We start from the raw sequence: 12,766 nt of genomic DNA, 5'->3' as shown, positions 1-12,766 counted from the left end.
CTGACTGAAAATATTGATACCCTTGACAGGGACAGTATTTTATTTACTATAGAGCATTTAAAGGATGCATTTCTATATATGCGAGATGCACAGAGGGATATTTGCACTCTGGCATCAAGAGTAAGTGCGATGTCCATATCTGCCAGAAGATGTTATGGACACGACAGTGGTCAGGTGATGCAGATTCCAAACGGCACATGGAAGTATTGCCGTATAAAGGGGAGGAGTTATTTGGGGTCGGTCCATCGGACCTGGTGGCCACGGCAACAGCTGGAAAATCCACCTTTTTTTACCCCAAGTTACATCTCAGCAGAAAAAGACACCGTCTTTTCAGCCTCAGTCCTTTCGTCCCCATAAGGGCAAGTGGGCAAAAGGCCAGTCATATCTGCCCAGGGATAGAGGAAAGGGAAGAAGACTGCAGCAGGCAGCCCATTCCCAGGAACAGAAGCCCTCCACCGCTTCTGCCAAGTCCTCAGCATGACGCTGGGGCCGTACAAGCGGACTCAGGTGCGGTGGGGGGTCGTCTCAAGAGTTTCAGCGCGTAGTGGGCTCACTCGCAAGTGGACCCCTGGATCCTACAAGTAGTATCCCAGGGGTACAGATTGGAAATTTGAGACGTCTCCCCCTCGCAGGCTCCTGATGTCTGCTTTACCAACGTCTTCCTCCGACAGGAAGGCAGTATTGGAAACAATTCACAAGCTGTATTCCCAGCAGGTGATAATCAAAGTACCCCTCCTACAACAAGGAAAGGGGTATTATTCCACACTATATTGTGGTACTGAAGCCAGACGGCTTGGTGAGACATATTCTAAATCTGAAATCTTTGAACACTTACATACAAAGGTTCAAATCAAGATGGAGTCACTCAGAGCAGTGATAGCGAACCAGGAAGAAGGGGACTATATGGTGTCCCTGGACATCAAGGATGCTTACCTCCATGTCCAAAATTGCCCTTCTCACCAAGGGTACCTCAGGTTCGTGGTACGGAACTGTCACTATCAGTTTCAGACGCTGCCGTTTGGATTGTCCACGGCACCCCGGGTCTTTACCAAAGTAATGGCCGAATTGATGATTCTTCTTCAAAGAAAAGGCGTCTTAATTATCCCTTACTTGGACGATCTCCTGATAAGGGCAAGGTCCAGAGAACAGTTGGAAGTCGAAGTAGCACTATCTCAAGTAGTTCTACGACAGCGCGGGTGGATTCTAAATATTCCAAAATCGCAGCCGTTTCCGACGACACGTCTGCTGTTCCTAAGGATGATTCTGGACACAGTCCAGAAAAAGGTGTTTCTCCCGGAGGAGAAAGCCAGGGAGTTATCCGAGCTAGTCAGGAACCTCCTAAAACCAGGAAAAGTGTCAGTGCATCATTGCACAAGAGTCCTGGGAAAAATGGTGGCTTATTACGAAGCGATTCCATTCGGCAGATTCCACGCAAGAACTTTTCAGTGGGATCTGCTGGACAAATGGTCCGGATTGCATCTTCAGATGCATCAGCGGATAACCCTATCTCCAAGAACAAGGGTGTCTCTCCTGTGGTGGTTACAGAGTGCTCATCTTCTAGAGGGCCGCAGATTCGGCATTCAGGATTGGATGCTGGTGACCACGGAGGCCAGCCTGAGAGGCTGGGGAGCAGTCACACAGGGAAAAAATTTCCAGGGAGTGTGATCAAGTCTGGAGACTTTTCTCCACATAAATATACTGGAGCTAAGGGCAATTTACAATGCTCTAAGCGTAGCAAGACCTCTGCTTCAAGGTCAGCCGGTATTGATCCAGTGGGACAACATCACGGCAGTCGCCCACGTAAACAGACAGGGCGGCACAAGAAGCAGGAGGGCAATGGCAGAAACTGCAAGGATTTTTCGCTGGGCGGAAAATCATGTGATAGCACTGTCAGCAGTGTTCATTCCGGGAGTGGACAACTGGGAAGCAGACTTCCTCAGCAGAAAAACTGGACAGGTATTGCGCCAGGTCAAGAGACCCTCAGGCAATAGCTGTAGACGCTCTGGTAACACCATGGGTGTACCAGTCAGTGTATGTGTTTCCTCCTCTGCCTCTCATACCAAAAGTACTGAGAATTATACGGCAAAGGGGAGTAAGAACGATACTCGTGGCTCCGGATTGGCCAAGAAGAACTTGGTACCCGGAACTTCAGGAGATGCTCACGGTAGATCCGTGGCCTCTACCTCTAATACGGGACCTGCTTCAGCAGGGACCGTGTCTATTCCAAGACTTACCGCGGCTGCGTTTGACGGCATGGCGGTTGAACGCCGAATTCTAAGGGAAAAAGGCATTCCGGAAGAGGTCGTCCCTACACTGGTAAAAGCCAGGAAGGAGGTGACTGCACAACATTATCACCGCATTGGAGAAAATATGTTGCGTGGTGTGAGGCCAGAAAGGCCCCACGGAGGAATTTCAACTGGGTCGATTCCTACATTTCCTGCAAACAGGATTGTCTATGGGACTCAAATTGGGGTCCATTAAGGTTCAAATTTCGGCCCTGTCAATTTTCTTCCAGAAAGAATTGGCTTCAGTTCCTGAAGTCCAGACTTTTGTAAAAGGAGTACTACATATACAGCCCCCGGTTGTGCCCCAGTGGCTCCGTGGGACCTTAATGTAGTTTTGGATTTTCTCAAATCTCATTGGTTTGAGCCACTCAAATCGGTGGATTTGAAATATCTTACATGGAAAGTAACCATGCTACTGGCCCTGGCTTCAGCCAGGAGAGTATCAGAATTGGCGGCTTTATCGTATAAAAGCCCATATCTGATTTTCCATTCGGACAGGGCAGAACTGCGGACGTGTTCTCAGTTTCTGCCTAAGGTGGTGTCAGCGTTTCACCTGAACCAGCCTATTGTGGTGCCTGGGGCTACTAGCGATTTGGAGGATTCCAAGTTGCTGGACGTTGTCAGGGCATTGGAAATATATATTTCAAGGACGGTTGGAGTCAGAAAATCTGACTCGCTGTTTATACTGTATGCACCCAACAAGCTGGGTGCTCCTGTTTCTAAGCAGACGATTGCTCGTTGGATTTGTAGCACAATTCAACTTGCACATTCTGTGGCAGGCCTGCCACAGCCTAAATCTGTCGAGGCCCATTCCACAAGGAAGGTGGGCTCATCCTGGGCGGCTGCCCGAGGGGTCTCGGCATTACAACTCTGCCGAGCAGCTACGTGGTCGGGGGAGAACACGTTTGTAAAATTCTACAAATTTGATACCCTGGCTAAAGAGGACCTGGAATTCTCTCATTCGGTGCTGCAGAGTCATCCGCACTCTCCCGCCCGTTTGGGAGCTTTGGTATAATCCCCATGGTCCTGACGGAGTCCCAGCATCCACTAGGACGTCAGAGAAAATAAGATTTTACTTACCGATAAATCTATTTCTCGTAGTCCGTAGTGGATGCTGGGCGCCCATCCCAAGTGCGGATTGTCTGCAATACTTGTACATAGTTATTGTTACAAGAAAATCGGGTTGTTATTGTTGTGAGCCGTCTGTTCAGAGGCTCCTACGTTTGTCATACTGTTAACTGGGTTCAGATCACAAGTTGTACGGTGTGATTGGTGTGGCTGGTATGAGTCTTACCCGGGATTCAAAATCCTTCCTTATTGTGTACGCTCGTCCGGGCACAGTATCCTAACTGAGGCTTGGAGGAGGGTCATAGGGGGAGGAGCCAGTGCACACCACCTGATCCTAAAGCTTTATTTTTGTGCCCTGTCTCCTGCGGAGCCGCTAATCCCCATGGTCCTGACGGAGTCCCAGCAATCCACTACGGACTACGAGAAATAGATTTATCGGTAAGTAAAATCTTATTTTTTAGGCCCAGGACACGGGCTACTGGATTTTAAAAGGCATAATAAATCTAACCCCTTTTATACTGTATGTGTTAGCCTTACTATTGCATTTTGGTGGTTCAACAACCCTACTTCTTCTTCAGGGATCTTTCAGCTCCCTTAGGTTTAGTATTTGGCAGCTGCTTGCTTCTCCTGGAAATGCTACTGACTGTTGTTACAATGATTGCTCAATAGTCCTGCACAGCTACACTCTTCCTTTAAAGGATAATTTGGCAGATGTTTTGCCTTTGCTTATCTATTGTATAGAATGATTGTTTTCTTTGAAAGCATAAAGGGCTTCCAGTTCTTCTACTGAATTCTTTTATGCATGTTACAGATTTTGCATGGAACAGAGGGCAGGAGCTCTTTGCAGTTTCTTACTGGGCAACCTGACATTTATTCTTACTGCTCAGATATGTCAGGTTTGTAAGGGCTAATTTTTCTGCACCAAAGAGGAGGAGCCGCCCGCCTGATGAGCAGCCTGGATCAGGAGATGAACAAAGAAGAGTAAATGTGTTGACTGAACAAGAGTGTGTGTGCATGGCTTAGAAGTGTCAGATGCCTATAGCGGATATCAGCTTGCACCTACACCGTCATGTGCAGGGGCCCTGTAAGCACAGCAATCGCAGCACCTTGGTTTTTAGCCAGCAACTTCACTTACCAATAAGGCGTTTAGCAAAAATTGACTGTACACTGCAACGCAGCATATGTCACGCGGGGGGGTGTATTTTGTCAGTCCCTGGCCCGGCAGTTTCTGACAGCAGCCCTGCATGGGAATTTGCAGTTATCGCACGTCTGGAGTTTATACTGCTAGGGCAGGTTTGGCATGACACTGCCTGAGGTCAGAGCAGAGCTTACCTAGGTGCCAGAAAGTTGCTCAGTGGTATGGAATAAAACATTACCAGGGCATGGTCTTAGTTTGGAAAGACCATATAAATTTAGCTTTTACCAGTATGTTTTATATCTTAGGCTACTTATTGTTTAGTGCAGTGGTTACCAAACTCTTGGGGAGATGTATTAAGCCCGGAGAAGAAATAAGTGGAAAGTGATAACGCACCAGACAATCATTACAGGTTTGAAAAATGACAGTTAGGGCTGATTGGCTGGTGCGTTATCACCTTCCACTTATCACTGCTTTATCCCTTCTCCAGGCTTAATACATCTGCCCCTCTGTCCTCAAAGCACCATTACAATCCAGGTTTTAGGGATGTCCATGGCTGAGAACAGATGGTTAAATCAAATGGGCTGATGTCCTAATTGTCACCTCTGCCCAAGCATGGTTATCCTTAAAACCTGAACTGTTAGAGTGCCTTGAGGACCAAGTTTGGGAACCTCTGGTTTAGTGTATGTCCAGGGTGGCTATGTATTGTATCCCTTACATCCAATGTGTGCGTGTTATGTGCTGTGTATGTACACAGTAAATATATTCTGTCATATGTATTTTATTATGCCCAATCTTCCGCCATGGGGTCCAGAAACTTTTACTCTTCAAACATTCATTTTTCTAGCATTATTCTAGAGCCTGATCTTTAAATCTGGAGCTTGAAGAATGTTAATGCTTTCTGCCCAACTACCAATTGCTTCTTGATTAATAAAAATGGTTAAATATAAAATGATATAAACCGTGGAATAAAACACCTATGTCTCATACAAAATAATAAAATATGTGCATGTGTAACCTCTGGCAACCAGACGGATATTGGCTTTCTTTTAATATAACATATATAGATATGCAGCACATGTAACCTGACCATGTCGCTAGCCACCGTGGCCACCCGCTTATTGGGCATGCACAATGCCCGATGTACGCCGATGTGAGTGATATGTTGTCTGATCCGCCAGATCGGACCACATATAGCTCAGTGTGTACCCAGTTTTACTCTAATGAAGTAAGCAGGACTCGTGTAGCTGTTTTCTGAGACTGAAGGAGGGAACCACTGCTCCACTGATCTCTGATGTGCTGCTGGCACTGCATGACCACCCTAATTAGGTGATCATGTGATGCAAATGTCGGCTGCTTCAGGCTAATAAGCTCATATTCAATCTTAAGCTGTGTACACTGTATGATACATTGGACAATGTTATGATCTGCAGTGGATCGCAACGACCATCGTATAGTGTGTATCATCAAATCCAAACAATTCATAGTTTGATTAATTTGGTGTTTGCATTGTCCCATTTGATCTGCGATTCCACTAGCAATGCAGTGTTACATGAAGCATGTACTATATATTGTGTTGTCATACCATGCATTGTGTCGTGTGTATGGCAATGCAATGTATCATTACATCGCATCACTGGGTCTCACTATCATTTAGGTGTGTACCCAGCTTTAATCTCTGTCCTATGGCCTGCAGATATCACCTGAATTTCAATAAAATATAAGGTTATGGGTTAAGCAGGGCATACAGCAGAGACTTAAACTGGGTACATGCCAGACAATATATCGTTCAATACAGCGATCGGACCGATTTATTGTTCCAATCATCTAGTGTGTACGGACTATATAGCGCTCTCCTGCTGGTAGTTTATCGCGTCTTATGATCGACCTGCAGTGCAGAACGGGATGCCAGTGTCTGTCATATGACCGCATGCATTTATTATGTATTCCTTTTGAACAACACCATGCTTCTGGATGTGGCCACTGAACAATATGTCACACACTTTATCGTTCAGTGTACGGGACGGTCGATGTATCGTGTCCGTTAACAATCACATTGTCTAGTGTGTACCCAGCTTTAAGCCAGATCAGAAAGACACATCATCCAGTATGTACGCTCTATCGTGTGCTCCCATGCATCGCTTATCCCCTCTTCAGATCTTAGATCTGAGGATATCTTTAACAATTTTGTTTAAATCTTCTAGTATACATGTATATCGTTAACATGCAAACGACTTAGGTCGTTTGAAGGATTGCACAGTATTGTTGTTCTGGAGTCCAAGGGAAATCGGGACAATCATGTGTCGTTTGCACATCGTCCAGTGTGTACCTTGCTTAGGGTTGGGACCAATGGGACATAAAGATGATAAAAGAGAAAATGACTCTTAAATGACTCATAGTAGCTGAGGCTTGCAAGTGAAGCCTCGGAAGGCCGTCTACTGCCCGTGATAGCTCGCCAAGGTATTTTTAAACAGATGTTTGGAGATTTTTTTTTTTATTATTTTTTTTTTTTGGTGATCAGCTAGTTTTCTTGTTTGGAACTTACAGAAGCTCTTTCTTTGATTTAATTAGGATTTTAACCTGTAAATATGATGGTGACCAGCTATAGAGGTGGTGTGTTTTATTTTCTTATGTCTTCCAGATATGTCCTCAGCTGATGAATGCACTGAATGAAATGGGTTGGGCATCTCTAAAAGCCATTTCTTCTTCAGTTCTGGCCGCGCCTACTGCATACGTTATGTTACGTCACAGATGTGTGACATAAGAATATTTGGACTTTGATGCTGCAGCAACTACTAATAATTCACAGTATGGATTTGTATACGTCATTATACGAGTGATATTGTGTGTCTGATTATTTTTTATTCTTCAAAGGGAGCATTTCTACCCTATGTGTGGACACTTTCTCCTGCTGACGGGCTATGAGTTGATGTGAAGATTAGGTTGGATATACCTTTCATTACAACACTATAACTGACCCAAGTTTTATCTTAATATGTTTCCTTAGTGCTGTAACCAAAGGCATTGTAAATGTTTCCCACATGCTGTTGGAATATAGGGTCAGATGTATTAAGCCTGGAGAAGTGACAAAACAGTGATAAGGTGATAACACACCAGCCAATCTGCTCTAATATGTAAATCGACAGTTAGGAGCCGATTGGCTGGTGTGTTATCAACTTCCACTTATCACTGGTTTATCACTTCTCCAGGCTTAAAACATCTGCCCCAATCTTACACATTACATACCCGTATTTCAGCATAGCAATAGTACTTTGTTTATTGTATTCCAGTGCAGATCCCTATAGGTCATCTGATCCAATCTATGATGATGCTGCTGATCTTCTCACTAATCTAAACCACAAGTAATACTTAAATAAGGCTTCCTAACTGTGCCAACTCTAAACACTTTGTACCAGTGGTTCCCAAACTTTTTTTGAATTGTGGCGCCCTAGAGTATCAGCATTTATTTTGATGGTACCTCTATGCCATAAGTATCTGATAAGTATAAATTGTGCTTATGTCACCATTTGGATCAGTTATGTAGTGGAGGTCAGGGTTGCATTTCTGTTTGTCACATTTTATGATTGGCAGCCACCAGGTCTGGTTCTGACTATTACATGGACTTCTAAATAATGTAATTTGGTCCTGAGGTACCCCTCCCTGTGCCACTGCGCCCAGTTTGGCAACCACTGCTGTACATTGCTTTACCATTACCAGCTGTACCCAAGGTAAAAACCACTCTATACAATTTAAACTATGTTTCTGAAGGGAATAACATCGAGGTGTAGAGTTGGATCTTGATTCGAGGCACCAACAGGCTAAAGCTTTGACCGTTCCCAGGATGCACTGCACCGCCTCCTCTATAGCCCCGCCTCCAAGCACTGGAGCTCACTTTGTAAGTTGGTGCCTGTAGTGCAGGTCACTAACAGGGGGGGCTGCGCTAGGCAGCCCTGAAAAGAGCTTTAATAAGACTTCAAGGTCCGCAGCACTTTTATGTAATTCTGCCATGCTGTGCTGCTGCTCCATCACTTCCCTCAGTGGCGCTGCATACTCCTGTGGCCTGGTTCCCTGGTACTTGCAGTGGAGACGCACTTGTTTCTAGGCACACCACTGCTGCTGCTCTCCTGGATCGCGTGGCTGCATGACAGGGAGGAGGTAAGAGTGTCCCCCAGGTGGGACCCGCCGGTAAATCGCAATCCGGTCACAGTCCGCTCTGCTGGCGTTGACACTGTGGCCATACAGGTACCCCACTATATCCACCAGGGCAGGGAGCACAGGTCGGATTTACCAAAAATCTGTCTGTAATAGGCTCCATAGTACCCAGTGGTGAAGTCCAGCAGAGGGGATAAGGCGCTGACCTGTAGCCCCTACCCCAGCTCTGGGCGCCATCTACTGCTGGTGTTCCCGCCCTGGAGCTGCATTTCTCTCTCCCTCACTCCCTGCTGAGATAGCTGGGCTGATCTGCGGGACTGCTGGGTACTGTCCCCTCTGTTAAACCGCCTGTCTTGCCAACGCTGTGTAACACTTAAGTATTCTACATGTCATTTTAGACCTAGTCTGGACCTGGACTCCAAAAAGACCTTGGAAGTTCTCCCTTTTAAGGGAGACATACTATTTGGGGAGGATCTGAACAAGATCGTGACTGACTTGGCAACAGCTAAGACTGCATTTCTCCCAAGTACTAATCCTTCTGCTCCGAAGGCTAAGAGTACCACTTTCGATCTCCAGGTAAAGCAAAGGGTCAGGCGTCCCCGAGACAGGCTCGTACTTCCAAAACCACCAAGCCCAAGTCTAAGCAATCTTGGGCCGCCCGTCAGCCTGCGGCATGACTGGGCGGGCCTCCCCCTGGAGTACCCCAGGGTGGGAGGCCAACTTCTGCGGTTTGGCCGGGCCTGGTTAAAGACCACTTCAGACACCTGGGTGTGGGAAGTTGTCTCTCACGGGTACGCAATCTCATTCAGGAGCTGTCCCCCTCACCAGTTCTGCTCGATGGTTATCCCTTCAGATCCGCTAAAAGCACAGACTTTACACTTGGTTGTACAATCTCCCCTAGATACTGGAGTAATTGTGCCGGTACCTCTGTCTCAAAGAGGCAGGTGCTACTATTCGACCCTGTTTCTAGTCCCGAAACCAAATGGGTTCTCCCGGCCTATACTCAACCTCAAATCTTTAAACTAATTTGGGAGGTATCCAAATTTCATATGAACTATTGTACTGGTCATGGAACCCAAGGATTATATGGTATCCCTGGACATACAGGATGTTTACCTGCACATTCCTATTGCCTTGTCGCATCAGCAATATCTGCGGTTTGCTATTGGCAACCTACATTATCAATTCAGGGCTCTGCCGTTTGAACTGACCACGGCTCCTCGGATCTTCACCAAGGTCATGGCAGTCATGACGGCTCTTCTCCACCGTCAGGTTGTCGGGATCATGCCGTATCTGGACGACTTGCTGATCCTGGCAAACACCCCAGAGGTTCTCCTCTGTCATCTGGAACTGACGTTCCATTTCTACAAGCCCACGGGTGGCTCATCAACTGGAAGGAGTCCTCGCTGGACCCTGCTCAGAGCATGGTGCACCTGGGGGCATTGGGGGTAATTCTAAGTTGATCGCAGCAGGATTTTTGATAGCAATTGGGCAAAACCATGTGCACTGCAGGGGAGGCAGATATAACATGTGCAGAGAGAGTAAGATTTGGGTGGGTTATTTAGTTTCTGTGCAGGGTAAATACTGGCTGCTTTATTTTTACACTGCAAATTAGATTGCAGATTAAACACACCCCACCCAAATCTAACTCTCTCTGCACATGTTATATCTGCCTCCCCTGCAGTGCACATGGTTTTGCCCAATTGCTAACAAAAATCCTTCTGCGATCAACTTGGAATTACCCCCATTGTTGGACACACACAACACGATTGTTCTTGTCTCCAGAGAAGGTCCTGAAACTTCAGGACAGGATCAGATACTTCCTCTCTCGCCAGATAGTGTCAATACACTCGGCGATGCAAGTACTAGGCCTCATGATGTCGGCATTCGACATGGTAGAGTACGCTCAATTTAATTCCCGCCCTCTGCAGAGGTTAATCCTTTCCAAGTGGAACGGCCTGCCTCACAGGATCAGGTCTCAAATGATCTCCTTGACTCCAGAGGTTCGTCTGTTACTGAGCTGGTGGTTACAGGACCAACTGTTGAGCAGGGGGCCGTCCCTTCTGGATCTCCAACTGGGTCCTCTTGACAACTGTGAGGTTGGGGCGCGTTGTTGGAGCAACACTCTCTTCAGGGTCGGTGGACCAGGGAGGAATCTCTCCTCCCGATAAACATTCTGGAATTGCGGGCAGTGTTCAATGCGTTGACACTGGCCCTGACTCTTGTACAGAACAGGCCTGTTCAAGTACAATCAGACAATACCATCACGGTGGCGTACATAAATCATCAAGGCGGCACTCGAAGCCGCATGGATATGATGGAAGTGTCAAATATCCTCCAATGGGCGGAACACCATCTGTCCGCCATATCGGCAGTGTTCATTCTGGGAGTCCTCAACTGGTAAGCGGACTTCCTCAGTCGTCAGGACGTGCACGCAGGAGAGTGGAGCCTTCATCTAGAAGTCTTTCAACTCCTAGTGGACAAGTGGGGCCTACCAGATGTAGACCTGATGGCATCTCGACACAATCACAATGTTCCGGTCTTCGGAGCAAGGACAAGGGATCCTCAAGCAGCATTCGTGGACGCACTGGCAATTCCATGGAACTTTCGGCTGCCATATGTGATCCCTTCAGTGTCACTCCTGCCCAGGGTAATACGGAAGTTCAAGCAAGAAGGAGGAATACTACTTCTAGTCGACCCAGCGTGGCGCAGACGGCATTGGTTCTCAGTCCTGCAGGGTCTCTCGATAGAGCGTCCTCTTCTATTTCCTCAACGCCCAGACCACCTCGTTCAGGGCCCTTGTGTCTACCCATACCTGGCCAGTCTGGCTTTGACGGCGTGGCTCTTGAGCATCACTCCTGAGAGCAAAAAGATTCTCTGAGGCTTTCATACAAACTATGTTGAAGGCCCGTAAACCAGCTTCGGCTCGGATTTATTACAGGGTCTGGAATTCTTACTTCACATGGAGTGCTGCTAAGAATTATGATGCATATACTTTCAAAACTTCCAGACTTTTGGCTTTTCTACTACAAGGCTTAGACTTGGGCTTTCGTCTGGCCTCCCTCAAGGTTCATATATCTGCCTTGTCTGTGTGGTTTCAGAGAAAAATTGCGTCTCTTCCTGACGTTCACACTTTCACTCATGGTGTTCTAAGGATCAGCTTCCCTATGTCCCTCCTATAGCTCCATGGGATCTGTCTGTCGTCTTTAAATGCCCTGCAAGAGTCTCCATTTGAACCTCTTGAGTGGACCTTAAATGCCTTACGCTTAAGGTCGTGTTTCTGTTGGCTATTGCTTCTGCTAGGAGGGTGTCTGACTTCGTCCACCCTTTCTGATTTTTCACAGTGACCGGGCAGTTCTTCGAACTCGCCCTGGTTATTTACCTAAGGTGGTATCCTCTTTTCACCTTAACTAGGAGATTGTGGTTCCGGCCTTCATGTTCTTCTGGTTTGTCCTCCAAAGTAAGATATTTGGACGTGGTACAGACTCTCCGTATTTATGTGGAAAGGACTGCCTCTATCAGGAGGTCAGATTCCCTTTTTGTACTTTTTTGGTTTTCACAAACGTGGCTGGCCTGCGAATAAGCAGATCTTGGCCAGATGGATTAGAATGGTGATTGCACAAGTTTATGCGCAGGCTGGACTGCCAGCTCCTGCTACTATCGAGGCCCATTCTACTCGGTCGGTTGGACCTTCTTGGGCGGCCCGCCGTGGCGCATCCGCAGAACAGTTGGGCAAGGCGGCTACATGGTCCTCAGTGAACACGTTCATCAGGTTCTATGCCTTTTGATACTTCCGCCTCCCAGGATGATGCTTTTGAATGCCGGGTTCTTTAGGACATCCCCGATGTTATTCCCTTTGGAATACCAGTGTACCCTGCTGCAGAAAAGGAGATTTATGGTAGACTTACCATTGTTAAATCTTTATGCAGGGTACACTTGGATTAGACAGGGCGCCCACCCTGACGCACTTAGCTTCTTTGGGTTTATTTGGCATAGCTGCTAGTCCCTTCTCCTGTCGTGAGAATGTGGTTCTATGTGACTAACATCTACCGTCTCTTACCTGCTACTGCATTGGACTGGTTAACAAAACAGCTCCAGTGCCTTGAGGTAGGGCTATAGAAGAGGT

The 12,766-nt window shown here is 46.9% G+C and overlaps 1 protein-coding gene across 1 annotated transcript in view; it reads left to right on the top strand.

The window, feature by feature from the left end:
- LOC135036294 (zinc finger protein 706-like) overlaps window positions 1–12,766 on the top strand; it is a 125,918-nt gene that overhangs the window by 55,724 nt on the left and 57,428 nt on the right. The gene's annotated exons all lie outside the window — the stretch shown is intronic.

The sequence above is a fragment of the Pseudophryne corroboree genome, chromosome 2 (genome assembly GCF_028390025.1).
Source record: "Pseudophryne corroboree isolate aPseCor3 chromosome 2, aPseCor3.hap2, whole genome shotgun sequence".
NCBI classification, from domain to species: domain Eukaryota; kingdom Metazoa; phylum Chordata; class Amphibia; order Anura; family Myobatrachidae; genus Pseudophryne; species Pseudophryne corroboree.
Note: the sequence above shows the minus strand (reverse complement) of the source record. Positions and strands in the feature narration are given on the sequence as shown.